Below are 14426 nucleotides of genomic sequence, written 5' to 3' on the forward strand. Positions count from 1 at the left end.
TCCCTTTTCTTTCAACAAACATCCCTTTGAGCGTTTTTCTCAGAAAATGCACACAGACTGCAGTCGATTTCGCGAAAGTGACCTTTTGCAGATGAAACTCAAGCAGAGAAAACAGCTCAACATGTAAACATGTGTCAATCCAGATCGGTTTGACCGCACGCCTAAATAAAAATAGGGGCCGGAATGCCTACAGTTCTGGAGCGCAATGCATAGTGGATCATTTCGCTAACGTGTGCATGTGGCTGCCTGTTCTTGCTAATAGCATAAAATGTAAACATGCATTGATTGATTGTAAAGTTTAACTCGCCGACGCAATGCATGCACGCCTCCATTGCGTCGGTGGCATCAGAAAACACTGTCTTAAATTTTTAGCTATTGTTGATGGAAGCTGCCCTAGTATTGACACACTCGTGTTAACAGAAATCACCATACATGAAAGCTTCGTGCCTTTAATCGAGATACGCAAGTACTAGCCCTTCTCTCTTACACGCCGTGCTGCGAAGGGCGGAGAAAATATGGTTTATGCCCGCGATAAAATGATTGTTTCCACCATAAGCGTCACGTTTCCAGAACCGGAATGCGTAGAGTTTCAGTTACGTTTTTAGGCGCAGAAATAACATGGCTTGCGATTTATAGACCCCCTCAGAAAATACAAACGTGTTCGTAAGTAAGCGAGAAAACATCCTCGGCAGTTTTTGTTCAACGGGCTTTCTTGTCTAGTCGGTAATTTAAATCTCCGTATTAAATTGCCATCCGCCCAATCGCAAACAAATACCTTAAAATTCCTCCAAAGTAAAGATTTCTCCCCAGTATTACATCAAGTACAAGAGTCGAACATCTTGGACGCAAGCTGTTCGCTTGTTGTTTGCACCATATCAATATTAGAGCTCCAAGTGTTCGTCATATATTTAGGGCCCTAGATTTCAGGTTCCACTCGTCAGCTCCCTACCATTGTTTAGCCCCTTCTTCTAAACCCCGAAACACACACACACTCTTTCTCTCTCTCTCTCTCTCCCTTAGAAAAAGGCAAAAACAGTCAGTCCGGCAGAGACCTTAGAGACTAAACACTTCGAAAGACGTAAAAAGTAACCTTTTCCCTCAAGCTGTCCAACACCCCGCAGCCACATCTTTTCACGCTCACATCTTAAACTATGTAAGCACAAAGGGCCTCCGTCTTTCCTGGGCAACGGCTATTAAGCACTTTTGCTGCTAACCTTTCTCTCTTCAGATATCTTCAGTGCTCGTGAAACATAGATAAGAAATGCAGCAATTCTGTTCGGCAACGCCCCTTGACAGTCGATGTGACGCTATACCTATCGCGTCGTTCACCTTGTACCCCAAACGTAGATATCACCCGCAACTGCCAATGCGTAAATATCTGTTGCAAAAAACCACAGCCGTAACCCCTGCAACACGTCTTGTATCTGCCAAATAACGAATAATTGGTGATGCTAAGACTGTATTCGTTGATGTCGTGCAAATTAATAATAGGCGTTGAAAATGAAAACAAACATACAAAGATTAAGAATGGGCTGATGAAATCGCAGACGTCTATGCAAGCTACCGTTTTCACGCAATTAAAACAAAAATTACAAAGCAACCACACAAACAAAAAATGCCGAACACCAACCATGATCCCTTGTACTAGTACAAAAATCGACAATGTCTGCGGACATTTCATCAGTATTGTGACGTAGCGTGAACAATGGCATACACACAGCCTCATTTCTAGGGAATAGGGAAAGGGCAGGGGTTGGAACTCCTCCAAAATAAAATAGAGAGAACTTGGAAAGAAAAAAAAGGTAAAAAGCACCAATCGAGTAATCAATTCAAAAGTGAGCGTAAGGAATTCTTGGCTGCATTCAGCGCACTCGAGAGGGCATTCCAATTGTTTTCTTCCTTTTTCCCTAACGTAAAAAACTGGCTAGTGCTTCAACAAGACATCGAAGCTGCGCATGGTTGGTCTGTAGATAGTAACACCATAATAATTATAACCCTTCAGTAGCTTAGTTATCACCCCCCCGCCCCCCCAGGCCTCCTAATATCTTAGAGGCCGCTACTACTTCACAGAGGTTCGCTAGTAAACGTAACTGCAGTTCAGTGGTGAGCATGGACAAAGAAAAGATAACCAAACGAAAATAGAAGTCGCCGGTTATAGCCCTGGGCAAACTAAGGACCAGACGAAGGCGCAAAATTTTGCTATTAGAAACAAAACTCTGGCAAATAAAATATCAAAATCATGTGAGAAAATATCAAAGAAAGTGTCGAGTTTGCTTGGTACGGTGGCTGTGCGGTGGGTACATTTTGAGAAGGTTATAACACGCAGTGCCCGTTCCCTTCATCTTCTTCTCCTTTATAACATGACCGAAAGGCAGAGGTTAACGCCATATATGAGCGCCGGCTACCACTTCCCACGTAACATGAATGCTTCTTATGGAGCTATTTCAACGCGCCCGTAGACATTGCATGGTTTTGTATAGGTGAATTTTTATTATAAAGTCATTTCACAGTTCACAAAGTTAGAAACAGTCTTATCAAAGACAACAAGGTACAGGAAACGCATCAGTTTGTTTCTTGAAGCAAGTGAGTTGGTATAAGAGGGAACGGTAGATGGAAGAAACGGGTTAGAGCGAGTCCGTATGGAAAAAGCAACAGAGTCCGAAAGACGCAAAGCGCAAAGTACACATAAGGTAAGACACAACATGCAATACAGGTTGACGATAAAGGGACTGCACAGTGTCAAACACAATAAGGAGTAATGATAACTAATAGTGTTCCTAGACTCTAACGTCTAAATAAAAGCAACAGCGAGCTCCATTTCAAAAGTAATAAGATCCTACAATGTGACTAGACTCTAGGAAAAAGTTTAATAGCAAGAAGCGAACGCCGTTGCTGACTCGGTGTTAAGCCATGGTCCAAGGACTTCGGAAAGGTTAAATGGGCCGCTGTATGAAGACCTGATGACACTTTTGAAACCCCGCCGCGTAGCATCATGACGGGGACATTAAACAATGACGTGAGCGCTAGTTTTATCAGGATGACCATATAAATAGCATGCACTTTGAACTTTGGCAATTTTGTGCGCAAAATATTTTGTGTAAGTATTACCAATAAGCATGCGGTGTATACACGGCCCTTATTTTCTGGAAGTAGGTATTGGAATTTTAAAACCGCAATAAATAATGAACTTGAAATCGCAGGCTGGTTTTTGCTCGTCCAGCAAACCACGTATTTTGCCAAAGGCCATCTGAATCATTCATTAGAAGGTGTCGGAATTGCAGAATGCACATAAATTTGCCATCTGTGTTTGCAAACTGACGTGCTTCGCTAGCTGCCACATCAGCTTCTGTGTTACACGGAATATAACAGTGGCAAGGTATCCATTGAAAAAGAATATGGTGCTCCTGAGAGGCTGTCCGAAAAACTTTTAAAGTTTTATATATTAATGAATCATTGGAATGACTGCTAGTCTGTTTTTAACGTGCAACGATTGCTTGGGAGTACATGGGAACCAACCAGGTATGATGAACTGCCACGCTGCAGATGGAATGCAGAGCCAACAAAGCAGCGTAAAGTTCCAACCTTGTTTTCGACGTGGAATGAGACCGCCAAGTTTTGTGTACGTAAGGCACTTTCGTAATTGTGCTCGTTTTTGTAATTTTATACCTGGGCCCGGTACGTAAAAAATGTGGTGCCCCAAGTTTCAACGCAGCATAATAAGTGGCAGTAAAAGATGTGAAATAGATTGTTTTGGTGTTGGAAAAGGAAAATGATGGCGCGCATAGTAAGACGTGAAACAAGCAAAATGATTATTTATAATCGATGGTGATAATCTGACTATTTAAGCTATCTATAAGCTGACTCCCCAACAAGAAGTTCTGCCTATAAGTCAAGTTCAAGTCAAAGACTACGCCAAGATGTTTATGTAATTCTACTTTTCGAATATCATCAGTTCCTAGTGTAAGGGTTATTGAATAATGCTCTTAGCACAAAACGATGAGGATAGATTTTTTTTGCGTTGCTGACAATCCGAGTCAAACCCCTTCCTCAAACAACTTCGTGATATTCATTTGGTCACTATTTGCATCTATTCCTAGCTGCTTTAAGGTATTTCTCAAGAACAAACTCACCATGTCATCAGCGTACGTTATGGCTTCTCCTTTTACTTAGAAATTTTCGAAATTGTTAACATCAAGAGAAATTAGAATAGGTTCCCAAACCGAGCCCCGTAGTACTGAAGCTGCTATTTTATTTATTTATTTATTTATTTATTTATTTATTTATTTATTTATTTATTTATTTATTTATTTATTTATTTATTTATTTATTTATTTATTTATTTATTTATTTATTTATTTATTTATTTATTTATTTATTTATTTATTTATTTATTTATTTATTTATTTATTTATTTATTTATTTATTTATTTATTTATTTATTTATTTATTTATTTATTTATTTATTTATTTATTTATTTATTTATTTATTTATTTATTTATTTATTTATTTATTTAATGATACTGTTAGCCCAAGTGGGGCCGTTACAGGGTGGTAGACAACAAAAGAAATAACACTAACAACGCTTATCAGCCCGATACAAAGACGCAGTTTCATACACAAAACCAAGACCAAACTTCAGCACAGATACCATTTGCACGCAGTGGCAAGCTATAGCGACAATGGAAACAAGCAACACGTGTTCAACAACGGGGTCTCATCGGCCAAGCAACATCCCCGCATACAAGCGGCGCAGCAAGTGTTCTGCAATGGAATGCGCAGGAACTACACAAAGAAACATGTGTACAGCTCGTGCGCAAAACAGAAGCACACTTGAAATGCAAGAACAGACGAAGAAAACGTTACAGCAGCTATCAATCACTTATAAGTGAGTAATGACGAAGCAGGGACGGCTCAAACTGATTAACCGTGACTGCGGAAATTGCAACCTGTGGAAGTGCATTCCAGTCTTCTATTGTTCTCGGTAGGAACGAATATTTAAAACTGTCTACCCTGGAAATAATTGCGAGAAGCTGGCCCGCATGGCTACCCCTGACGGTGCGAGTGTTCCTAAGTTTTAAAAACCGACTAGTGTCTATGTTTAGGGAATTGTTTTTTAGCATAAAAAGAAACTTCAACCTAGCTATACTCCGTCGGTCTGAAAGGCGAGGTAGGTTAACATGGCTTAGCATGTCACTAACCGAATCAGTGCTTCTAAATCTCGAGAAAATAAACCTAGCTGCTCGCCTTTGTATTTTTTCTATCTTGTCAATCTGGTATTTCCAATACGGATCCCATACAATTCTCGCCTATTCTAGCGTAGGCCGCACAGGCGTCAAATATGCCTTAAGCTTTGCTTTGGTTGATGCCAGTATTATTTTCTTCTTAAAAACCACAGCTTCTTTTCTGCAACGCTGCACAAGTGATCAATGTGAGTTTTCCAACTAAAGTTTTCAGATGGGGTTACACCCAAGTATTTAAAATGTGTTACTCGCTCTAACTCATGCCCATCTAATTGGTAGGAAAACGACAACACATTTTTTACGTTTTTTGTGACCGTCATGTACGAGGTTTTCAAATAGTTAACTTTCATTTTCCATTTATTGCACCAGTCGCCCAGATTATTTAGTGCAGCGTTTAAAGCGAGCTGATCTTTATGATGAGTTATTCTTGAATATATAAGGCAATCGTCTGCGAACAGGCGAAGCTTAATATTAGGGGAAACTGTTTCTGCAATGTCGTTGATGTAGCACAAGAAGAGCGCCGGGCCGAGCACGGAGCCCTGGGGCACACCAGAAGTTACACTTAGAGTGCCGGATTTCGCACCATTAATTAGAACGCATTGTGTCCTGTCAGAAAGGTACGATTTAAACCACTCTATCAACTTCTTATTTACGCCGAGGCGTACCAGTTTCTCAATTAGCTGCGCGTGGGGAACCCCATCAAAAGCCTTTGACATATCAAGGCAAACTGCATCAATTTGACTATTTTCATTTAGAGGTTGTGCAAAATCGTGGGTGGTTTCTACTAGCTGAGTAATAGTTGATAAAATCCGCCGAAAACCATGTTGGCAAGGGATCAGAATATTCTAATCCTCAACGTACTTGTACAGGCATTTTGACACGACATGTTCCAGTATTTTACAGCATATTCACGTAATTGAGATTGCTCTGTAATTGTCGACGCTGCATTTTGCTCCAGACTTATGAACAGGAACTACCTTGGCAGTTAACCAGTCACTGGGTGATGCATTTTGGTCTAGGGATGCTTTGAAAATACCCGATAGGTACTTCGCAACCCACTCTGCGTAACGCCTCAAGAATTCAGTCTGTATACAATCGGCGCCAATAGATTTATTTGTATCCATCTCGAGAAGAACCGAGAAAATGCCTTCCTCTGAACTAACAACGCCCGGCATGGTGCATAACGCGGACAAGATACAAGTATCGAGATTCGTTCTTGGAATTTCTGGGGCCGAGAACACAGAATGAATGCAGTCGTTGTACATATTAGCACTCTGCTCACTGTCAGGAACAATGTTTCCATCAGCATCAAGATACTGCACATTCTCTTTAGGCTCGGAAAGGTGACGCCAAAACCGTAGGGGTGAAACAATTCATAAATTTGGAAAGCCTGTTTGAATAATAGTTTTCCTTCGCAGCTGAGAGCGTGAGATTTAATGTTGACGAAAGAGACGAAATCCCTCTTTGATTTTTATCTGCATACCGCCTCTTGCGGCTAATTTTGCGTTTGATCTGAATAATTTCCCGAGTCATTCTAGGATTGTGTTTCCTCACAGTTTTCTGTCTTTGCGGTACAAACGTATCCAAGCAGCAATGAACTATACTTTTAAATGTACACCACAATTGATTGATGTCCATTTCCACGTGAAACGAAGTCAGAGATATTTCTAGATGGTCCAAAATGCTAACATTATCAGCTTGGCTAAAATCTTTTACCGTGATTACCTTTCTTTTAACATGGCTGGGTAAAATGAACTTCTTAGTACAAAGCAATACCATTTTATGATCAGAGAGGCCTCCGTGAACCGTTGCGGCGTATTCCTCTATTTTCATATTCACAAATACCAAATCTAAGATTGCGTTTGTTGTTGGACCAATCCAGGTTGTTTCATTTACAACTTGAGTGAAGTCATTAATAAAGGCAATATCCAACCATATCTCGCTGTGCTTAGCATCTACAAACCTGTTTTGAGAGTACCCCAACATATCCCGGGCAAGTTAAAATCTCCTCCCAGGATTACGTGTGCGTTTGAGGGGACGTTGGTAAAAATCTATTCTTGTATGGCTTCCAAAAAGGCAACAGGAGCATTTGTGGGTCTTTAGACAGCACCAATAACGTAAGTTATTCCAGCCGACATCATTTTACACCAAACACTTTCTGTGCCTTGACAATATTTCATGTGTACGGGTTGCATTCCCTGTTTATAGATAATTGCCACCCCGCAACCGCGAGCATCGCGGTCCTTGCGGATCATTTTGTAAGCGGGCGGAATTATTTCGGTATCTTTTATATCGGGGTGCAGCCAAGTTTCACTCACTATGGCAATATTGGGGTTGTGCACAATAAGCAAATGCTCAAGTTCTTGGGCTTTGTTCACTAGGCTTCTCTCGTTCATGTTTATCAACGTGAAATCCTCAGGTTTGGGTGCACATTGTCACAGGTTTCCCTCAGCGCTCACCCTCCTCTTATCAATTTTAGTTCTGCAGAAATGTTCAACAATGGCTCGAAATGTTGTACAAGTAACGCTTAGACAAATGCTTTGTTTGCGTTGAGACAAAACTCTTTGAATGAAATCTAGTGACGGATGCCGGAGACCATAACAACGTATCTTCTTAAGAAGGACATCGTAATCAACAGTGTCAAAAGCTTCTTGAAGATTTAGGCATAAAACGACGGCCATTTTTTCTTTATCGAAGGAGGTGTTTGCAATATCCGCAGCGTTAACAACGGCTGTAGATGTTGATTTGTTCGAACACAGTGAATGCTAGTTGTGGGTAAAATGTTAAATCTAACAAAACATTTAAAGGGGCCATGCAGACAAAATCCAACTTTATTTATTCGAAATATTTCGTGTTTTATAGTGCCTCCAACACTTTTCCGGAGCCCAGCTAAGCCGTATTCACTAAGCAGTTAATATATTTAGGCTAAAATTTTATTTCGCCCGCCAAATCATGTGTTTTCGTGACCTCTGCCATGGATTCTAGAGGGCGGATATTCAAACGAACTTCCAGTGCGTCATTGGGTCTACAGCCTTGATTACGTTAGTCCTCCAATATGGCGCTACCATAGTCAGCCATATGAACGCTGACTGCCGTTGCTTTGGTTTAGACCGTATTCGCCCTGGCTTGTTTAAGTTATGCTAGAAAGTAGTCGTTTAGTGAAACCTGGGGTATCCTCGACAGACACGGTCACGTAAGACAACGTCGCTTACGCCAATCGGCCAGTGTGTCGTGTAAGACAATTCCAAAGCGGATGAGTACTGTGCAGCTAAAACAAGCACACTGCGCCCAGTCAAACAGCAATGCGCATCGGTACTTCTATGTTTATATGTATTTTCGGAACTTTTGTTGTTCACCGCACTCGTCTAACTGCTGTAAAATGCGCAGGCATTACATTTAGGCACGAATAGCTGGTTCGGCAAACTTATTAGCCCTGCGTAATGTACGTTTGCTTTTGCCGGCCATAGCCAATCGCAGAGCAACACATATGACATCATACGTTCTTTTTCGGGTAATGAGCTTGCGGGTCGCATGGCGATTCCCCTTTTTCCTAATTATATAACCAACTTGAGTGAATTTTGCGTTAAAATTGGTGTCATTGGGATTCTAATGAGGCAATCTTTCGAATGAACCAAACTTGTGTTTTGTCTGCATGAACACTGGGTGCGCGTTGCAATCAGCTTCTCGAATAATGTATTTATTGCGGAAAGTACGGAAGTAGGTCTATAGTTTCCCATGATGTTCCGATCATTCTTTTTATATATAGGTGTTATTTTTGCAGTCTTAAATACGTAGGAATATACAACGTTAGAACGTGCCTTAATAAATATTTTTTCAATGAATGAGCTAATAATGCCTGCATTACGTTTCAAAATTTGCGTGGCTGTGCCATCGTAGGGACGCGTCGATGGGTAGAGTCGCGCCTAAAGCGCTTTGTACCTCATGTGCGGCCAATAACGACACGCACGAGAACCACATGAGGTGGCACTATAGAAAACAAGGGGTGGCAGATTACAAATGGAGAGCAGCAATTGGCATACTTCTATAAAATTATCCCTTAGAACCTTCTGAACATACACCGTAACAGAAACAAATACTTAATCTGTGGTACACAGGATGAGTGCTGTCCTGTGTACCTCAGCTTGAGTCTGTTTCTATTGCGCTGTATTGTTAAAATGAATCACCACCTCCCCAAATGCTACACTCTGCTGATCTCTGAGAAATTCCGTGTGGTAGATAGAACGGCCCGGCATGCCACAGTGATGTCATGAGGGGAGGGCCAGATGGTTGGAATATAGCAGACAAGCTCAGGTGAAAAAAAACAGAGAAAAAGGTCTCCATAAATACGCTTGTAGCATAGGTGGTGTACCGATGGAGTTGACTTGATCAACCAATTAGGGTCAAATAGCAACGGGTACCTACTACGAGGCATAGAAACAGGAATTGAAACGAACACAATACCAAGCCCGCGGGATACGAGCAGTGTGAGTCTAATCTAAACGGCAAAGGAGACAAATGTAAACAAAACTTGTATAGGCGTATATCGCGGAAGTGCGGTACATGTTTGAAATGCAGGCAGCAAATTTGAACCAGAGCACTGGGCACAAGAGAAAAGGATAATAAGGAAATTCCATAATGGGTGTTAAAAAGGCAGAAGATTTGATGATAACCCAACTGTATTGAGCCAATGCGTTGATGATGCGTACGTGGCATTCATTGTTAGGAGCGGATCATGGGAAAGCAAAACGAAGAGGCACACACTGATACAGTGACATAGTTGGCATCTACGGTTTTCTTCAAATGGCTTACAGGGGTGGTACTCAAAACAAATAAATGAATTGCCTATGGTGATAACACATGTTGGTAACATTGTGCAAAGAATATTTGTTCCAGCCAATAACTGCCCTGGAAAAATGGAAGAAAAACGTCTCGGAAAAACGTTTCACATCACACCTATGTTCAGGCGTTAAGATGTATAGTGCGCTGGCGTTACTCTGGTGTCAAGAAAACGTTGTGGAACAAAGTTGCTGCACTTACCATTCACGCTTTCCAGGTACTCAAGTTTAGGGATGAGAGCCAGGGCAGCCGCAATAGTTTTTTCACCGCAGCGCAGGCAACTCCGAGGCAATATGGGCTTGCATGGCTTAAGATATGGGCTTGAATAGTTGCGGCAGTGGCGTGTTGGTTAGTTCGAGTGAGAAAGCAACTGCGGGAAAAGTGTTTATTTGGCCGGCCTGAGTAAAGGTTGGGTATTTGATAAGGCAAACAGAGAGAGAGAGAGAGAGAGAGAGAGAGAGAGAGAGAGAGAGAGAAGAAGAACTGGCTGTTGAGTTAAATTTATTGGCTATTCGGGAGATGGGGATATACGGATGTTAGACCCTATGGGGTGACACATAAATCCCGGTCCCCAGAATCAGCTCAAGCTGGCTGCGGCTGAGGTCACAAGCTGGTGAGGGCAGCCTGTCGTGGGTCAATATCAGTTCAATATGTAATGTTTGAATTGTGCACCCCTTAGCAGATCCTTTGATAATACGAGGCTTTGCATAAGAAAGTGGATGTTTGTCCGTATTAGATGCGACTGCATCTCATTCACTCGACTTGTCCCTGCATCTGACCTCGGCGTTGTTGTCAGGGTCTGCCCCTCCCCCACTCTCCTTGCCGCGTGAGCTGCGCTCTCCGCCGCTCACCCTCTCTCTTCTCCGATAGCGAACACTCTCTCGCGAGGAGCATTAGATTGGATTCTAATAGATTGTCTTGGCTTGGATTAGATTGAATTGGATTTGATTGGATTAGGATTGTATTGGATTGAATTTGGATTGGATTTGATTAAAGTGGATTGTGTTGGATTGTGTTGCGTCATAGCCGCGGCAGGCGCACTGGCGCCGGCACGTCCCCTCACCGTTATGCGCGCTATAAAACGCGGTGCCCGCGTCGCTCCGCTCCATCGTTCCAGCACCGTTCCTCCGCTGTCCAACGCTGCAACGTGAACCCCCTATGCGTCGCATCTACACAGGGGTTCCGGCGAGGGGAGGTGGGAGCTTTTTAGCCCAGTTTAGGTCCATGCCTGACATTTCCTACTAAACAACATCGCAAATCGTGATTTGTATATATATTGGTTGTTTGTATCTTGACCACGGTTTGTGAATCTTGAGCGGTGAGATCTCCGTCTGGCAAGGGTAAGGACTGTGGTCCTAGGCGTACAATGAGAAGATGTTTTCTGTAGTTTTTGGAGGGGTGAGTATGATAGTCGTGATCACCAGTGGGGCACGGAAAAAGAGTTGGAGTGGATCTTTATCGGCTTCGTCGCTCCCGTCTAGACCCTAGCGGTTGTGTGGTAATGAATTGTGAACTTTTATTATTGTGCATTGGAAAATCTTTATCAATTGTTTCGGTACCCAGCTTAAAGCCAGATTCTATTGCCTTATTCAGCGTATGTAATGCTGTTTAACCATCTATTCGATTGTTCCGCTAGGGGAATCGAAAGAAAATTCAATTCCCATGTGCATGAAGGTTATGAGACTACAGCGATTACAAAACGTTTTTCCAGTACGACCATTGTTGCCTCGTCTTTTTCAAATTGCCGGCGTTACCCTAAACTGTTGTTTTCATGGTTTTGGAACTTTCCTCAAAGGAATTTGTTACTGGATTGTCACCAGTCATCGCGCAGGTTTGTATCAATATTTTCAGTAGAAGAAGGCTCTTATAGAAAGTGGCTGGATCAGTCTCATAGTTATTCGTGCGTCCACCCTTTTTTTCAGGAGATGTGCGCGTATTTTATTGAATCCCCGCTCCCCATCTTGTTTTTCCGAGACACTTCTTTTTTGCTCTGAGAGTGACCTCTCTGATTTCCGCACAGATAATAAAAGGCGGGATTTAAAGGCTCTCGCCGGTGATTGTGAAAATCGGGAGGTTATTGGCTGCCTTGTATGCTGCCCTAATGATGGTGTTTATTTGGTCTTCAGCGCAGGAAAGCAGTTTCTGATACTGGATGCTGTACGTTTCCCGGATCATGGTCAGTGCCTGCACAATCCTTAATTGTTTTTGTTATTCCTACACTTCTCCTGTGCAGGCGTTTTACTTCCTGGGCAAAATGCATGCAGGTTTTCTTTCCTTTTGTCGATGATGAAATCGGCTACATCGCTCCTCTGTAGGGCGACCACAGGGAAACTTGGATGAATTCTTTAGGGCATCACATGCTAGCCGACTTCTACGTTTTTTCCCCACATGGCGCCATTCATCGCTAGTCGGAGAGATCGGCCGGTTTGTGCGGAAAATATTTTAATTTCGCAATAATTTGACCCTGTATATACTACGTTTTGTTTAGTATTGGGACTCATTTATTTTGTTCTTGGTTACAATGTCGGCTATATTTATTTTTTGAGAGCCTGGCATTAACCTTCTCCCGCCTCTTTAGGATAGGCGACACAATGTTCGCGCCGGGATTATTGTGCCTCGATGCACACCCGTCTCCGTATGTACGGTGGCGCTCGCATCGCGGCACTCTAGCTGGCTTCATTTTAGGTCGTCGCAGAGGCATTTTGGTGGTGGCGTTAGTTGGCGGCACTTGTGGCCGCCGTGTCTGATCAGCAACTAACTGCAGTGGGCATGTGCGGTGCCTGCTCAGATCGCGTTTCTTCTCTTTTGCCTCTGCCGTACCATCATTGTCCTACTTCCAACAATCTAATTTTCGCTGCTCGGCATTCCCTATTGCGGCGAGCCTTCGTGTCTGACTGCCTGTGTTGTAGTTTTCCTGATAGCACCGGTGACGTAGTTCCGTGCAGGCTTGATTAACACGGCTGATAGTGGATTGCTAGCAACCACGGGGAAATGAAAAAATGAGCCCAATGAGCCCAATAGTCCAGTTTTACCAATATTTGTACGTCACATTCTTAAACAACAAAACATGCTGCTTGCTTTCCAGGAAATGCTAATTTGAGCCTCGATACTGGAAGGTTAAGTGTGTGGGCCACCTCAGTCTAGGGTATGGTACGCATGCGCACATGACGACCGCAGGGCACAGCGAGCATCACACACGACGAAGCCCTGATAGTCCACAGTCGGCAGGAGATACCAATCTTCTACGCAGAATGCGTGCGCAGCATAGACAGGCAGTGGCGCCTATAAGAGTGGGCTAGAGAAGCCGAGGGGGCGGTCGGTCACGCGTAGACGGGGCGGTGGCGAGTTAACCCATGGAAGAGCGGGAGAGCACGTAGCACGTAGTAAGTAGCCCCTTTGCTTGACCACGACTGGCTTAATTCTCGTAGCTCCCCGACAAGCGGGTTAAGCAGAGCGCCTGCACAACTTGTGATCACTGTTCCACTGCTCCGCCCGGCCAACTTTGCACAAGATCTTGTTGGTCGTTGTGTTCTCCTTGGGTTGCGTTCCAATATTTTCGCCGGGCTTGGGGAGGGCCGGCTACTTTTGTTTTAGGGCCGAATTCCCCTAAGGCCGAGGCTTGTCCTGCATTCGTGCTCACGGCACAGCGCCTTGTAAATGAAAGCATCTGTAAACAAAAGGTTCACAAAAGGTTATAACAAACAAAAAAAAAGGTTCACAAAAGGTTAGAGAGAGACAGAGAGAGATAGAGACAGAGATAGAGAGAGAGAGAGAGAGAGAGAGAGAGAGAGAGAGAGAGAGAGAGAGAGAGAGAGAGAGAGAAAGATAGAGAGATACACTACACCATGTAAATCGAAACATTTGTGAGCAAAAGGCTAACAAGAACAAAATAAAAGGTTCACAAAAGCTTAGAGAGAGAGAGAGAGTGCTCCTGGAGAGCCATGCTGCGCATGCGCTAGGAGCATTGGATTAGATTGGATAGAAAGGAATTGGATAAAACGTAATTGTATTGGATCCCATTGGTGATTTCCAGCATTGGTTTGGATTGCTAATTGGTTTAGGAGCAGTAAGCACTCTCACGGGCTACTTACGGCAAGAACGATCCCCAGTGCTTCCCCCACTCGTCCCCATTAACTTCGTGGAGATGCGTACATTTTTTTGCGGTCCGGTCATAAAATAAACTTGTTCGTTTATTACAGCGATGTCTTTGTGTTTCCTCACCACGTCAAACGAGGCTTGCGTACCAACTTTACACGAAGGCTAGTTCCTTCAAGAGTTCTGTAGGCGTTATTGTGCTGCCCCATTATGCATGCACTGGGCACTGCACCAGTCATGCGGCATCGCCAAAA

Source organism: Haemaphysalis longicornis, unplaced genomic scaffold (genome assembly GCF_048455015.1).
Source record: "Haemaphysalis longicornis isolate Haplotype H1 unplaced genomic scaffold, Haemaphysalis longicornis Haplotype H1 scaffold_28, whole genome shotgun sequence".
NCBI classification, from domain to species: Eukaryota; Metazoa; Arthropoda; class Arachnida; order Ixodida; family Ixodidae; genus Haemaphysalis; species Haemaphysalis longicornis.